This window comes from Mus musculus, chromosome 17 (assembly GCF_000001635.26).
Source record: "Mus musculus strain C57BL/6J chromosome 17, GRCm38.p6 C57BL/6J".
In the NCBI taxonomy this organism is placed as follows: Eukaryota; Metazoa; Chordata; class Mammalia; order Rodentia; family Muridae; genus Mus; species Mus musculus.
The window spans coordinates 23515112-23530358 of NC_000083.6; the positions used below are offsets into that span (position 1 = coordinate 23515112).

Genomic DNA, 15247 nt, shown 5'->3' on the forward strand with positions numbered 1-15247 from the left:
AAGAAAAGAGCATATACTGGAGACAGTACAAGCTATGACAAAGTCAACAAGGAAAAATCAAACTCATTGGTGAACAAGAAAATATGATTAAAATTTCAAATTTAAAGGGAGTGGGTGGGAACAAGACAAAGAAGAACCCACTCTAGCTATCAACAGTATATTCATTGTATTGTAGCTGTACATATCTAAAATCATGTGGGAAGGGTAAACATCTTTCTAGTAAAAGCATACAAATAGCAACTTTAAAATAGCAAATACTCGGGGTCAGGTGACCCAAGGGGCTTCGGAGTGTGTTTGAGCCGTTGACTTAGGCCCTTTTCTCGGCCTAAAGTCCCCTTAGCAATGGCGAGTCAGTTGCAGGGCATCCAGCACCTACCGGGCATTAGGTGTCCAAGGCCCGCAAGGGAAAGAACAGGAGGCTGAAGCAGGCCAAAGAAGCCCAGGCTGAAATTGAACAGTACCGCCTGCAGAGGGAGGAGTTCAAGGCCAAGGAAGCCGCGGCACTGGGCTCCTATGGCAGCTGTGGCAGTGAGGTGGAAAAGGAGACCCAGGAGAAGATGAACGTCCTCCAGAACCACTTCGAGCAGAACAGGTATGAAGTCCTGGATAACCTCTTGGCCTTTGTGTGTGACATCGGCCGGAAATCCATGAAAACTACCGCATAAACGGATAGGAGATGGAAGCGCCTGCTCTGTGGGTTGGCATGAGATCTGGCTCCATAGAATAGGAAACCTCCACAGAGCTGGAGTTCTGCTCTGGAAGGCATTAAATTATTTCTCTATGCTGTTGTAGGACCCTTCACTTTTTGAGAGTATCAAATCTAGCTTTTAGTACAGACTTATTGTGTACCTGAAGTTTCATCTTCTTATCTTGTATGTCTTAAAAGACTATATGTCACTTGTTTCCTGTGTCTTCATGCAAGTAACGGATATCAATGTTGACTTTTTTTTTCTAATTAGTCTAGTAGAAAAAATTCTTTGAAGGAAGAGGGGGAGTAAACTGTTCCCTTCTCCTTTCTTACAGGTCAGGGGCGTTATCTATGAAAAAGTAGAAGTAGCTATTAGTAACTCCTATGAAGAAGCAGCCAGCCTTAGAATGCTCTATCCTGGATAATTCAGGACAGTCAATACGATATGCTTGTTCCGGCTGCTGTTAGTGTAACCTAACCCAAATCACTAGATGCTAGGACTTAACTTGTTACATGTTTTTGGTGTGCTTATAATCATTTAAAAGTAAAAATTTGTCTTGCTCTTCAAAAATAGCAGATACTCAGCTTTTGAAATGAAGTAGTACTTGATAATTTTTTATTAAAATTTATTGTGGAACAAGGAGCAGATATGAAAGCTGCAGGAGAGAACCTCCATTCATAGAGTGTCTGGCTCTGGATAACAGCAGGTACTACTAGCTTCAATCAATTTTAAATGTCGTTCTTTAAATGTTAATTCTTTCATTCATCCATTCACTTTACATACTTATAACCATTTACACATCCTCCTCTCCTACTCCTTTCCTATTTTCCCCTCTTTCCCATCCACTATTCCTTCCTTCTTCAGAAAAAAAGGAGCCCTACACCCCCTTCCCCCAGATATCTACATGCTTTGGCATACCATGTTGCTCAATAACTAGGCACAGATTGGTGTTCTCTTTCAGAGGTCATGAAAGGCAGCCCAGAAGGGATAAAGTATCCCAGAGAAAGCAATAGAGTAAGAAATAGTACCTGGTATTGCTCTTAGGAGTCCCACATAAAGACCAGGTAAATGTGTAAATGTACCATATTCTCTGTATCCATTCCTCTCTTGAGGGATATCTGGGTTCTTTCCAGCTTCTGACTACTAAAAATAAGGCTGCTATGAACAAAATGGAGCATGTTTCCTTATTACCAGTTGGAGCATCTTCTGGGTATATGCCCAGGATTCATATTGCTGGATCTTCCAGTAGAACTATGTGCAATTTTCAGAGGAACCGCCAAATTGATTTCTAGAGTAGTTGTTCCAGGTTGAAGTCCCACCAGCATTGGAGGAGAATTCCTCTTTCTTCACATCCTTGCCAGCATCTGCTGTCACCTGAGTGTTTGATCTTAGCCATTCTGAATGGTGTGAGGTGGAATTTCATCTTTGTTTTGATTTGCATTTCCCTGATGACTAAGGATGTTGAACATTTCTTTATGTGCTTCTCAGCCATTCAGTACTCCTCAGTTGAGAATACTTTGTTTAGCTCTGTGCCCCATTTTTAATAGGGTTATTTGGTTTTCTGTAGTCCAACTTCTTGATTTCTTTATATTTATTGGATATTAGCCCCTATCACAATTAGGATTGCTAAAGATCTTTTCCCAATCTGTTGGTGGTCTTTTTGTCTTATTGACAGTGTCCTTTGACTTACAGAAGCTTTACAATTTGATGAGGTCCCATTTGTCAATTCTTGATCTTACAAAGCAAGCAATTGGTGTTCTGCTCAGGAATTTTCCCCCTGTGCCCATATCTTTGAGGCTTTTCCCCACTTTTTCCTCTATAAGTTTCAGTGTCTCTGGTTTTATGTGGAGTTCTTTGTTCCCATTAGACTTGAGCTTTGTACAAGGAGATAAGAATGGATCAATTCACATTTTTCTACATGCTAACCACCAGTTGACCCAGAACCATCTGTTGAAGATGCTGTCTTCTTTCCACTGGATGGTTTTAGCTCCTCTGCAAAGATCAAGTGACCATAAGTGTGTGGGTTCATTTCTGGTTCTTCAATTCTATTCCACTAATCTACCTGCCTTTCACTCTACATGCAGTTTTTGTCACAATTGCTCTGTAGCAATGAGGAGAATCATAATTATTTCTTTCAAAAATTAAGACATATAATTACCAATCTAGTTACTATATCCAGTGAGCTTATTCCTTATAATAAAAGGAGACTGAAAAATCTTCAGAATGAACACAATCACAATAAGTCATAACTGATATATGACTTATTATAATTGGGAATTACATGAGCACTATGAAAGACTTTAAAAGAACTCCATCATATATAAAAGATGAGCACAAGTGCCAAAATAACATTATAAACAACATTCAAATATCTGACATAACAACTACTATAATTTATCAAATATTAAAATTAAAACAACTGAACAATAATTAGTAAATAATTTTAGTACTAGGTGAGTATTAGTGGTCATCTTCCCTATCAAATATCACAGACAATGAGCTTGGTTTATTTTTTAACATAATTTCTGACTCTTTTAGGATTTCACATCATGCAGCCTGATCATACTCAATTCCCAGTCCTTCCATGTCTGCCTGTCCATGACAGCACCCTTCAAAATAATTGAAATGAGAAAGTCCACTTTCTGTTTTTTATGTACTCATTGCAGCATGGCAAATCTCTCAGTTACTGTCCTAAAAATAGAACTTAGTTATTCCCTCCTGAAGTCCCTTCAGAAACCCTCACTTGTGCACAGACAACATCAGATTCTTTACGATATATTTTAAGAGTTTTTTATCTTCTTCTTCTTTAAACTGCTTCTCCTTCTTGAAAAGTGGGGTAAGGTAGGAGTGTGGATGGCAGTAGGAGCTGTTACATAATCCTTTCCTGTACTCCTTCCCATCTATACATTTGCAGTCATTCAAATCACTAAGAAAGTAGTTTCCTATCAATTTTAAAGCTTCAAGAGCAAAGATAATGGAGTTCTGCATGATTTACATTTCTAGCAGAGACAAAAACCAAGGTCCTAAAATGCAACAGGTCCACAGAGAGAGACAAGCACCTCAGTCAGCACAGCCCATGTGCATCAACAATGTTTCAGGCTGCAGTCCACACCATGAAAATTCCCAAGTCTTCAGTCATAAACATGTGCCATGGAAATCAGCATAGACACTGATGTGGTAAGACCATGGACCAAACAGCCATTAGGAGCAGCATGGATTCTGACATCTTCCTTGCATCTTTTGTCAATGAACTTCACTCAGATCAGTATGGTTCCAAGTGACAGCCGAACCCATGGAATACAGCATGATTTAAGGTAACATCCCAGCCATGGAGCATCCACCTGGCCTTTGGCAGTATCACAAGTCACGGGCATCAATACAGATCTCAATAGATGTAGGACCTCAGGTCTAGACATGCACATTGTGGCAGAAGTGACCACATATATCTGTAGAGATATTGGTAAGAACACAAACCACAAATATCAGCAAAGACTCTAGGTGCCATAGGACTATAGGCCTAGATATGGACATTGGTAATACTAATGACCTAAACAGAACCTTGGCTACAGATAACAGCACAGTCCATTCATATCAATATGGCTATTGGGGAAATGATTGGTTTATTAAAAATTGACATATTAATCACTTTGTCTTGTAGGGGCTTGATGCCCTAGAGTAGGAACATGCTAGAGGGTTGAGGTGGGAGTGAGGGGGAGATGAAGGAGTAGTCTCTTAGAGGTAAAGGGGAGGCTGATGGGGAGCACAGTTTGTAAAGGGGAGACTGGGAAGGTACATAACATTTGGAATATAAACAAACAAAATGATTAACAAAAAAATACACAAATTTTGTTGCCTCCCTGGGGGATAAAAAAACCTCTCATATGTACATAAACAGAGCAACCTTTAGGGAGCAAGATAATGAAGAGAACAGAACAAACATAATTAGATAACTATCTCATTGATCATTGTTGGACATGCCTGAAATAGATCTTGACTAATCCTCTACTAATAGACTTCAACAACACAACTAAAATACCAGTCCCCAAGCACAAATGACTTCATGAATCCAAGTATAGTTCATCGTATGCATATCAGTTAAGTGTAACACATCACACAAACTAAAGGACAGAACTATATACAAAAACATGTAGAAAAGTCTCATAATGTAGCCTAGCATCACTTCAGAATTTAAAATAGAAGAAACAAAAATCTGACAATCTAGGAGAACACATGTTGCATTAATGAAGTTTTCTATGTCAAACTTAAAGATGGCATTGTACGACACATCTGTGCACTTTCCCCACCAGAGGAGAGATGGCCTCCAGGGAGGGCTCTGACCTCCAGAGCAAGTGAGAGAGCCATCTTCTATACCAGGTCCCTCAGAGACCAGTCTGCACAGGAGAGCATGCAGGCTACAGAAGTAACATAGCTTCTGAAACAGGGCCCCTTTTGGGCATCATCTTTAGCCCGGAGACAGAGTTGAGCTCCAGACCTCTGTGCACCTTTCCTGCAAGAGGAGAGCTTGCCTGCAGGGAGTACTCTGACCACTGAGACTCAGGAGAGAGTTAGACTCCCAGGAGTGCTGACAGAGGCTAAAAGAATCACAGGAGGAACAAGCTCCATCCAGAGATAGGTATAACAACTAACGCCAGAGATACCCAGATGGTGAAAGGCTACAAAAGAATCTTAATAACAGAAACCAAGACCACTCACCATCAGCAGAACCCAGCACTCCCACCACAGCAAGTCCTGAATACCCCAACACACCTGAAAGGAAGATTTGGATTTAAAATCATATCTCATGATGCTTGTAGAGGATTTTAAGAAGGAAACTAATAGCACACTTAAAGAAATACAGGAGAACATGGCTGAACAGGAAGAAGGACTTAAAGAGGAAGCACAAAAATCCCTTAAAGAATCACAGGAAAACACTGGTAAACAAGTAGAAGCCATTAAAGAAGAAACACAAAAATCCCTTAAAGAATTACAGGAAAACAGAACCAAACAGGTGATGGAATTGAAGAAAAACATCCAAGATTTAATAAGGGAAGTAGAAACAATAAAGAAAACCCAAAGGGAGAGAACTCAGGAGATAAAAACCCTAGGGAAAAAATCTGGAACCATAGATGCGAGCATCAGCAACAGAATACAAGAGATGGAAGAGAGAATCTCAGATGCAGAAGATTCCATAGGGAACATGAACACAACAATCAAAGAAAATGCAAAATGCAAAAAGATCCTAACTCAAAACATCCAGGAAATCCAGGACACAATGAGAATACCAAACCTACAAAAAAATAGGAGTAGATGAGAATGAAGATTTTTCAACTTAAAGGGCCAGCAACTATCATTAACAAAATTATAGAAGAAAACTTCCCTAACCTAAAGAAAGAGATGCCCATGAACATACAAGAAGCCTACAGAACTCCAAATAGACTGGACCAGAAAAGAAATTCCTTCCGACACATAATTGTTACCTCCTTCCAGCCTAGCAAGGCTGGCTGTGACCATCTGCCTCCGTTTGAGCGGAGCCATCTGCTGTGCTTCTCCTTTGATGTGCCGCTACCTGCCCAAGGCCCAACCTGCCAGAGGCTAAACCGGTTCTCTTCCAAGAATCTTCCAGAGTTAACACTGAACTGCGATCTTCGAGAGTTCCCACTAAAAGGCTGAACTATCTACTTCTAGGAACTTGCTTGGCCAGGGATGGGCCTCCCCTTTACTTTATAAAGCGTGTTTGCTGACATTAAAATTGAGCTTTGATCAGAATCTGATTTGACTTAGCTCCGTTCTTTCTTCCGTCCGTCCGTCTAGTTCTTCTCTTTCAGCTTGAGCTGCCATCTCAGTCATACCTGTTCCTCGCGAGCTGGTCGGCTGCAACAGTTTGGCGCCTGTACAGGGACCTGAAGAATGGCAGAAGGACGCTGAGAGAACGCTGTCCATGTGGAGCTCCATGGGAAAAGTAAATGGTCTACGTATCGGGCACCGGAGCAATGAACAGGTATATATGCTAGCGCTAGCTTAAAATTTCATTTTTGTAAAGTGTTGCTGGGGATGCGGTAGGATACAAACTAAGCTTGAATTGGCGCTAACCCAACACTGGTTCTGCTTTGGTCAGCAGCATATTAATAGGAACTAGAAACGGGAATCAGGCGGTTGTCCGCAGCTTTTAGGAAGCTGCTTCTGGCGGAAGAAGGTAGGGTTTAAAGTTATGGATCAGGCAGTTGTCCGTAGTTTTCAGGAGCTGTTTCAGACCAGAGGAGTAAGGCTTGAAATACAATTGGTAAGAATTTTTTTAGGTAGGATAGATAGCTGTTACCCATGGTTCAAGGAAGAAGAAACAGTAGATTGCGGAACCTGGGAGAGAGTTGGTGAGGCCTTGAAAATAACTCAGGCAGACAATTTTACCTTGGGCCTCTGGGTGCTTGTAAATGATGCTATAAAAGATGCCACTTCTCCAGGGTTGAATTGTACCCAGGCAGAGCTTGTGGAATCTCAGGAGGAATGCCTATCGGAGAGGGCTTCCTCAGAAAAGGGTCCTCTTAATTCAAAAATTGATAAATGTGAAAATTCTGATGATGAACTAATTTCTAACAAAAATCACTCAGATAGAGGAGCTGCCCATTATTTTGATGAGAATTGGTTCTCTGGTGAATCTCCCGCTCCACCTGTGGTCCCCACCTCGAGAGGAGCTACTCATAGGGGCACGCGACTAAGCAAATTAGAGTTTGAAATTAAGCTTCAGGGGTTGACTAATGAACTTCGGGAGCTAAAAAAGGATGTCAGAAGGGGTAAAGAGTAACTCTTCTGAAGTTCACCAGGTGCTGCTAGAAAGAGCTGTGAGTCAGGCTCGTGGGAGAGGACAGAATAGGTCTGATATGCTAGCCTTTCCTGTGGTCAAGGTAGTTGATCAGCAAGATACTAGGGCCAGACATTACCAGACCTTGGATTTCAAGTTGATAAAAGAGTTGTGCAATATGGCCCTTCAGCCCCATTCACTCAAGCGTTACTGGACACAGTCGTGGAGTCACACTTAACTCCCTTAGATTGGAAGACTCTTTGTAAGGCTACCCTGTCAGGAGGAGATTTTTTGCTTTGGGATTCTGAATGGCGAGACGCCAGTAAGAAAACTGCCACTTTTAATGCTCAGGCTGGTAATTTAGACTGGGATAGCAACATGCTTTTAGGAGAGGGTCCATATGAGGGCCAGACAAATCAGATTGATTTTTCCCATTGCAGTGTACACGCAAATTGCGACAGCTGCACACCGTGCTTGGGGACCGTTGCCAGTCAAAGGAGATATTGGTGGAAGTTCAGCTAGCATTCGCCAGAGTTCTGATGAACCATATCAGGACTTTGTGGACAGGCTATTGATTTCAGGTAGTAGAATCCTTGGAAATCCGGACACAGGAAGTCCATTCGTTATGCAATTGGCTTATGAGAATACTAACGCGATGTGTCAACCGCACAAGGGACAGATTTGGCGGGATATGTCCGTCTTTGCGCAGACATCGGGCCGTCCTGCGCGTTTTTGCAGGGGACCCACGTACAAGCAATGTTCTCGAGGAAATGAGGGAATAATGCATGTTTTAAATGTGGAAGTTTGGGTCATTTTAAAAGTAATTGTCCTAAGAACAAAGGTGCCAAGGATAGACAAGCAGGCCGTGCCCCAGGAATTTGTCCCCGGTGCGGTAAGGGCCGCCACTGGGCAAGAGAGTGCAAGTTTAAGCCAGGCGTTCTGAGCCACCGGTGCCGGAAACGAGATAAGGGGTCAGCCCCAGGCCCCGACTTACTCAAAGAAAACAGCTTATGGGGCTATAAATCTGCTGCCCAGCCAACAGGATCAGTTCTTGAGCTTGTCAGGTCAAACCCAGGAAATCCAAGACTGGACCTCTATTCCACCATCCACGCAGTATTAACCCCCGAAATGGGAGTCCAAACTCTGCCTACGGGAGTCTTTGGACTGCTACCTGTAGAAACTTGTGGATTTCTTTTAGGACGATGCAGTTCTATTGTAAAAGGCCTGCAGATTTATCCAGGTGTCATAAATAATGATTATGAGGGAGAAATTAAAATCATAGCAGCTTCCCCTCATGGTGTTATAACTGTACCTGCTAATCAGAGAATTGCTCAACTTACTTTGATCCCTTTACGCCAGTCACTGTATAAATTCTTTAAAAATGAGAAAGGACAAAATAACTTTGACTCCTCTGGCGTAAATTGGGTGCAATCTATCACCAATCAGAGACCTAACCTTAAATTGACATCTGATGGAAAAAGCTTTGAAGGATTAATAGATACTGGGGCCAATGTGATGATTATAAGAGGGCAAGACTGATTCCTTGACTGATTCCTTAACTCACCTTCAAGGAATTGGGTACGCTAGTAACCCAAAACGTAGTTCCAAATTGCTAACCTGGAGAGATGGGGATGGAAAATCAGGAAAAATTCAGCCATACGTTATGTCAAATTTGCCCGTAACTCTGTGGGGAAGAGATCTGTTGTCACAGATGGGCGTTATTATGTACAGTTCTAAGGGGAGGGTGACTAAGCAGACATTCAGGCAGGGGCCCCTGCCTGGTCACGAACTAAATAAGAAGGGACAGAGAATTAAGACTTTTGAGGATCTTAAACCTCACTCTAACACAAGAGGTTTAAAGTATTTTCAGTAGCGGCCACTATCCTGCCTGCATCCCACGCCGAAAAAAATCCAATGGCTTAATGATATTCCGGTGTAGGTGGATCAGTGGTCTTTACCTAAAGAAAAAATAGAGGCCACTTCTTTGCTAGTGCAGGAGCAGTTAGAAGCCGGACATTTGGTAGAGTCTCATTCTCCTTGGAATACACCAATTTTTATTATTAAGAAGAAATTGGGTAAATGGAGACTGTTACAAGATTTAAGAAAAGTTAATGAAACCGTGGTACTTATGGGAACTTTACAACCGGGGCTTCCCTCCCCAGTAGCCATTCCTAAGGGATATTATAAAATTGTTATAGATTTGAAAGATTGTTTCTTTACCATACCTTTGCATCCAAAGGATTGAGAAAGATTTGCTTTTAATGTTCCTTCTGTAAATTTCAAGGAACCTATGAAGAGATATCAATGGACAGTTCTCCCGCAGGTGATGGCTAATAGTTCCACCTTATGCCAAAGGTTTGTGGTGCAAGCCATTCAGCCTGTGAGACAACAATGGCCAAATATTTACATCATTCATTTCACAGATAATGTCTTGATGGCAGGAAAGAACCCCCAAGATTTGCTTTTGTGTTACAAAGACTTACAAAAAGCCTTAGCTGATAAGGGATTGCAAATTGCTTCTGAAAAGATACAAACTCAGGATCCTTATAATTATTTGGGTTTTAGACTCACTGATCAAGCTGTTTTTCCCCAGAAGATTGTTATTCGTAGAGATAACTTAAGGACCTTAAATGATTTTCAAAAATTGTTAGGTGATATTAATTGGCTTCACCCCTATTTAAAGCTTACTACAGGGGAGTTGAAACCTTTATTTGATATTCTTAAAGGGAGTTCTGATCCCACTTCCCCCAGATCCCTAACCTCAGAGGGATTGCTGGCCTTACAGCTTGTGGAAAAGCTATTGAAGAGCAATTTGTCACTTATATAGATTACTCCTTGCCATTGCATCTGTTAATTTTTAATACGACTCATGTGCCTACGAGACTGCTATGGCAGAAATTTCCTATAATGTGGATACATTCAAGAGTTTCTCCCAAACGCAACATCTTGCCATATCACGAAGCAGTGGCACAGATGATTATCACCGGAAGAAAGCAGGCATTAACTTATTTTGGCAAGGAGCCAGATATCATTGTTCAGCCTTACAGCGTAAGTCAGGACACTTGGCTGAAACAGCATAGTACAGATCGGTTGCTTGCACAAATAAGGTTTAATGGAACTATAGACAGCCACTACCCCCAAGATAGGTTGAAAAATTTTTAAATGTACATGATGTGATATTTCCTAAAATGACTTCCTTACAGCTCTGTTGATTTTTACTGATGGCTCCTCTAAAGGGCGAGCTGGATATCTTATTAATAATCAACAAGTTATCATAGAGACTCCTGGCCTTTCGGCGCAATTAGCCGAATTAACAGCAGTACTAAAGGTCTTTCAGTCTGTGCATGAGGCTTTTAATATCTTTACTGACAGTTTATATGTTGCACAATCAGTACCCTTATTGGAGACCTATGGTACGTTTTACTTCAATACACAGTCAGGATCTTTATTTTCAGAATTGCAAAACATCATTCTCGCCCGGAAAAATCCATTTTATATTGGCCACATACGATCTCACTCTGGTCTTCCTGGACCTTTGGCTGAAGGCAATGATTGCATTGACAGAACTCTAATAGGAGAAGCCTTAATTTCGGATCCTGTTGTTTTGACCAAATGTGATCATGAAAAGTTTCATCTCTCTAGCCATACCCTAAGGCTCCGACATAAGATCACTAAGGATCAAGCAAGAATGATTGTAAAACAATGTCCTAAATGTATTACATTATCCCCAGTGCCACATTTGGGAGTCAATCCTAGAGGCCTTATGCCTAATCATATTTGGCAAATGGATATAACCCATTATGCAGAATTTGGAAAACTAAAATATATACATGTTTGTATTGATACTTGTTCAGGATTTCTTTTTGCCTCTCTGCATTCAGGAGAGGCTTCTTTAAAAATGTGATTGATCATTGCCTGCAAGCCTTTAATGCCATGGGATTGCCTAAACGTATTAAGACAGATAACGGGCCATCCTATTCTAGTAAAAATTTTATTTCATTTTGTAAGGAATTCGGTATCAAACATAAAACTGGAATTCCTTATAACACCATGGGACAAGGAATAGTTGAACGTGCTCATCGCACCTTAAAAAATTGGCTTTTTAAGACAAAACAGGGGCAGTTATATCCCCCAAGGTCACCAAAGGCACATCTTGCCTTTACTTTATTTGTTCTAAATTTTTTGCAGACTGATATTAAAGGTCAGTCTGCAGCGGATCACCACTGGCATCCAGTTACTTCTAATTCTTATGCATTGGTAAAATGGAAGGACCCGCTAACTAACAAATGGAAGGGTCCAGATCCGGTTCGAATCTGGGGAAGGGGCTCGGTTTGTGTTTTTTCACGAGATGAAGATGGAGCACGGTGGCTGCCTGAGAGATTAATTCGTCAGCTGAACACAGATCCTGAATCTTCTTGTAAGTATCACTCTGAGGACTGAAATTCCCCTTTTGCATAAAATTCAGCTGGGAACTCAGGCCCCCAGAAAAGCTGTTTTCCTGCTACTCTCTGAGCCAGCTCCCCCACAGGAGGCTGGAGACTAGCCTTAGCTTTACAATTTGCTACTGAAATAGTACCTGGACTTCCCCAAAAGAAGCTTTGTGATGTTACTCTTCACTGTCTAAGATTTTTGTCTTTCAAGCAGGTCAATCTACACCTTCAGCCAGACTGCAGTGGGCATGCATCCCCGCCCCCTAGAGCATACAGGAGGCAGCTACTATTTTCATTTCAGCACGTTTTGTGGCTTTTCGGTCTGAATTGAGACTTAGGTTTACCAAGAGGGCTAGAAGAAAGGCAGATATTTCAAATATTTAAAGAGATTGATTTTTATTCTGATAGATGGGCTTAGTCCCTTAGCTGGCCTCTGGTTTTCCATCCTTGCTGTTACTGCAAGGTCCCCTTAGTTCCTCAGGCTGTGGGAATAACAGAGATGAGGAGGATGACTTCCAGCTCCTATTTCAGCCACAAATTGTGGTTTTACTAATGACATAATTCTTGTCTAGGCCATGCTAAATCTGAGGTTGACAATTCTCCTTTAGGAGCTGCACAATACTCAGAATTGTGCATACTGGTTCGTGATCATACGAATACAGTATGGGTACCGCTTGGTGCAGAGAATTACTGCAGGGGGAGGTCCAGCTTGACCAGTTCTGAGTTCCTTGTGCGATATACCCGGTTTGGATGGAGGTTGGTATCTATTTCCAGCTAATACCAAAAATATCTAAGGCTCTGCCTCCCCTCCCCAAAAGATACCAAGAGCCACAGGTGTGGGTCGTGACAGCACCCACGGGAGGAATTGGGACAATGTCCACCCAAGCCAAGGTTAAAAGCCCACTCATCTACAGATGAGAAAATCATTTGATCACCTCAGTTAAGCTTGGCCTTATTAAACTTAATAGGAGGGGAGAGAGGTTAAAAAGCCAATTGGCCTTGTACTACAGAGCCGGTCGTAGTCCCTTCCTCCCTGCTCCCCGCCTGTCCTCCAAGAATGCAGAGGAGGATCCACGTGCTCTCCTTTAGCGTTATCTTATTATAGTGCTTTTTAAAATCAAATCCTGATATAGTTAAGTCTTCAGCAGAGTTCCAACGCCCTAGTATGTCTGTGAATTTCAGTAGGAATTCAGCAAAGAAGTTACTAGGACAAAGAGGACAGTCTTATCCAAATAAGGGTTTACCATGAGAAAAGTTAGGGACTCCCACTGAGACAGGTTTCTTCATTGGACCCTAAGAATTCATGCAGAATTATAGAGCATAATTTTTTGCCTCAGTCCAATTTTGTTTAATATTATTTAAAGGGGGGAAAATGTTACCTCCTTCCAGCCTAGCAAGGCTGGCTGTGACCATCTGCCTCCGCTTGAGCAGAGCCACCTGCTGTGCTGCTCTTTTGATGTGCCACTACCTGCCTGAGGCCCAACCTGCCAGAGGCTGAACTAGTTCTCTTCCAAGAATCTTCCAGAGTTAACACAGTTCCCACTAAAAGGCTGAACTATCTACTTCTAGGAACTTGCTTGGCCAGGGATGGGCCTCCCCTTTTCTTTATAAAGCATGTTTGCTGACATTAAAATTGAGCTTTGATCAGAATCTGATTTGACTTAGCTCCGTTCTTTCTTCCATCCGTCTAGTTCTTCTCTTTCAGCTCGAGCTGCCATCTCAGTCATACCTGTTCCTCTCGAGCCACTGGTCGGCCGGCAACACATAATAATCAGAACAATAAATGCACTAAATAAAGATAGAATATTAAAAGCAGTAAGGGAAAAGGTTCAAGTAACATATAAAGGCAGACCTATTCAAATTACACCGGACTTTTTACCAGAGACTATGAAAGCCAGAAGATCCTGGACAGATGATATACAGACCCTAAGAAAACACAGATGCCAGCCCAGGCTACTATAAACAGCAAAAATATGTTAGGAAACAGTGTATCACTGTTCAAAAGACAAGACATAGGCTTTGGATATTGAAAACAGACTAATGTAGCACTTATTTTTTTTCTTTAATATTTTTTATTGTGTATTTTCCTCAATTACATTTGCAATGCTATCCCAAAAGTCCCCCACACCCTCCCACCCCACTTCCCTACCACCCACTCCCATTTTTTGGCCCTGGCGTTCCCCTGTACTGGGGCATATAAAGTTTGCGTGTCCAATGGGCCTCTCTTTCCAGTGATGGCCAACTAGGGCATCTTTTGATACATATGCAGCTAGAGTCAAGAGCTCCGGGGTACTGGTTAGTTCATAATGTTGCACCTACAGGGTTGCAGATCTCTTTAGCTCCTTGGATACTTTCTCTAGCTCCTCCATTGGGGACCCTGTGATCCATCCAATAGCTGACTGTGAGCATCCACTTCTGTGTTTGCTAGGCCCTGGCCTAGTCTCACAAGAGACAGCTATATCAGGGTCTTTGCAGCAAACGCTTGCTAGTGTATGCAATGGTGTCATCGTTTGGAGGCTAATTATGGGATGGATCCCTGGATATGGCAGTCTCTAGATGGTCCATCCTTTTGTTTCAGCTCCAAACTTTGTCTCTGTAACTCCTTCCATGGGTGATTGTTTCCAATTCTAAGAAGGGGCAAAGTGTCCACACTTTGGTCTTCATTCTTCTTCAGTTTCATGTGTTTTGCAAATTGTATCTTATATCTCGCTATACTAAATTTCTGGGCTAATATCCACTTATCAGTGAGTACATATCATTTGAGTTCTTTTGTGATTGTGTTACCTCACTCAGGATGATGCCCTCCAGGTCCATCCATTTGCCTAGGAATTTCATAAATTCATTCTTTTTAATAGCTGAGTAGTACTCCATTGTGTAAATGTACCACATTTTCTGTATCCATTCCTCTGTTGAGGGGCATCTGGGTTCTTTCCAGCTTCTGGCTATTATAAATAAGGCTGCTATGAACATAGTGGAGCATGTGTCCTTCTTACCTGTTGGGACGTATTCTGGATATATGCCCAAGAGAGGTATTGCTGGATCCTCCAGTAGTACTATGTCCAATTTTCTGAGGAACCGCCAGACTGATTTCCAGAGTGGTTGTACAAGCTTGCAATCCCACCAACAATGGAGGAGTGTTCCTCTTTCTCCACATCCTCTCCAGCATCTGCTGTCACCTGAATTTTTGATCTTAGCCATTCTGACTGGTGTGAGATAGAATCTCAGGGTTGTTTTGATTTGCATTTCTCTGATGATAAAGGATGCTGAGCATTTTTTCAGGTGCTTCTCAGCCATTCGGTATTCCTCAGGTGAGAATTCTTTGTTTAGCTCTG

At 41.8% G+C, this 15247-nt stretch overlaps 1 pseudogene; it reads left to right on the top strand.

Moving 5' to 3' along the window:
• Positions 262-1259, top strand: Gm7898 (predicted gene 7898; annotated as a pseudogene).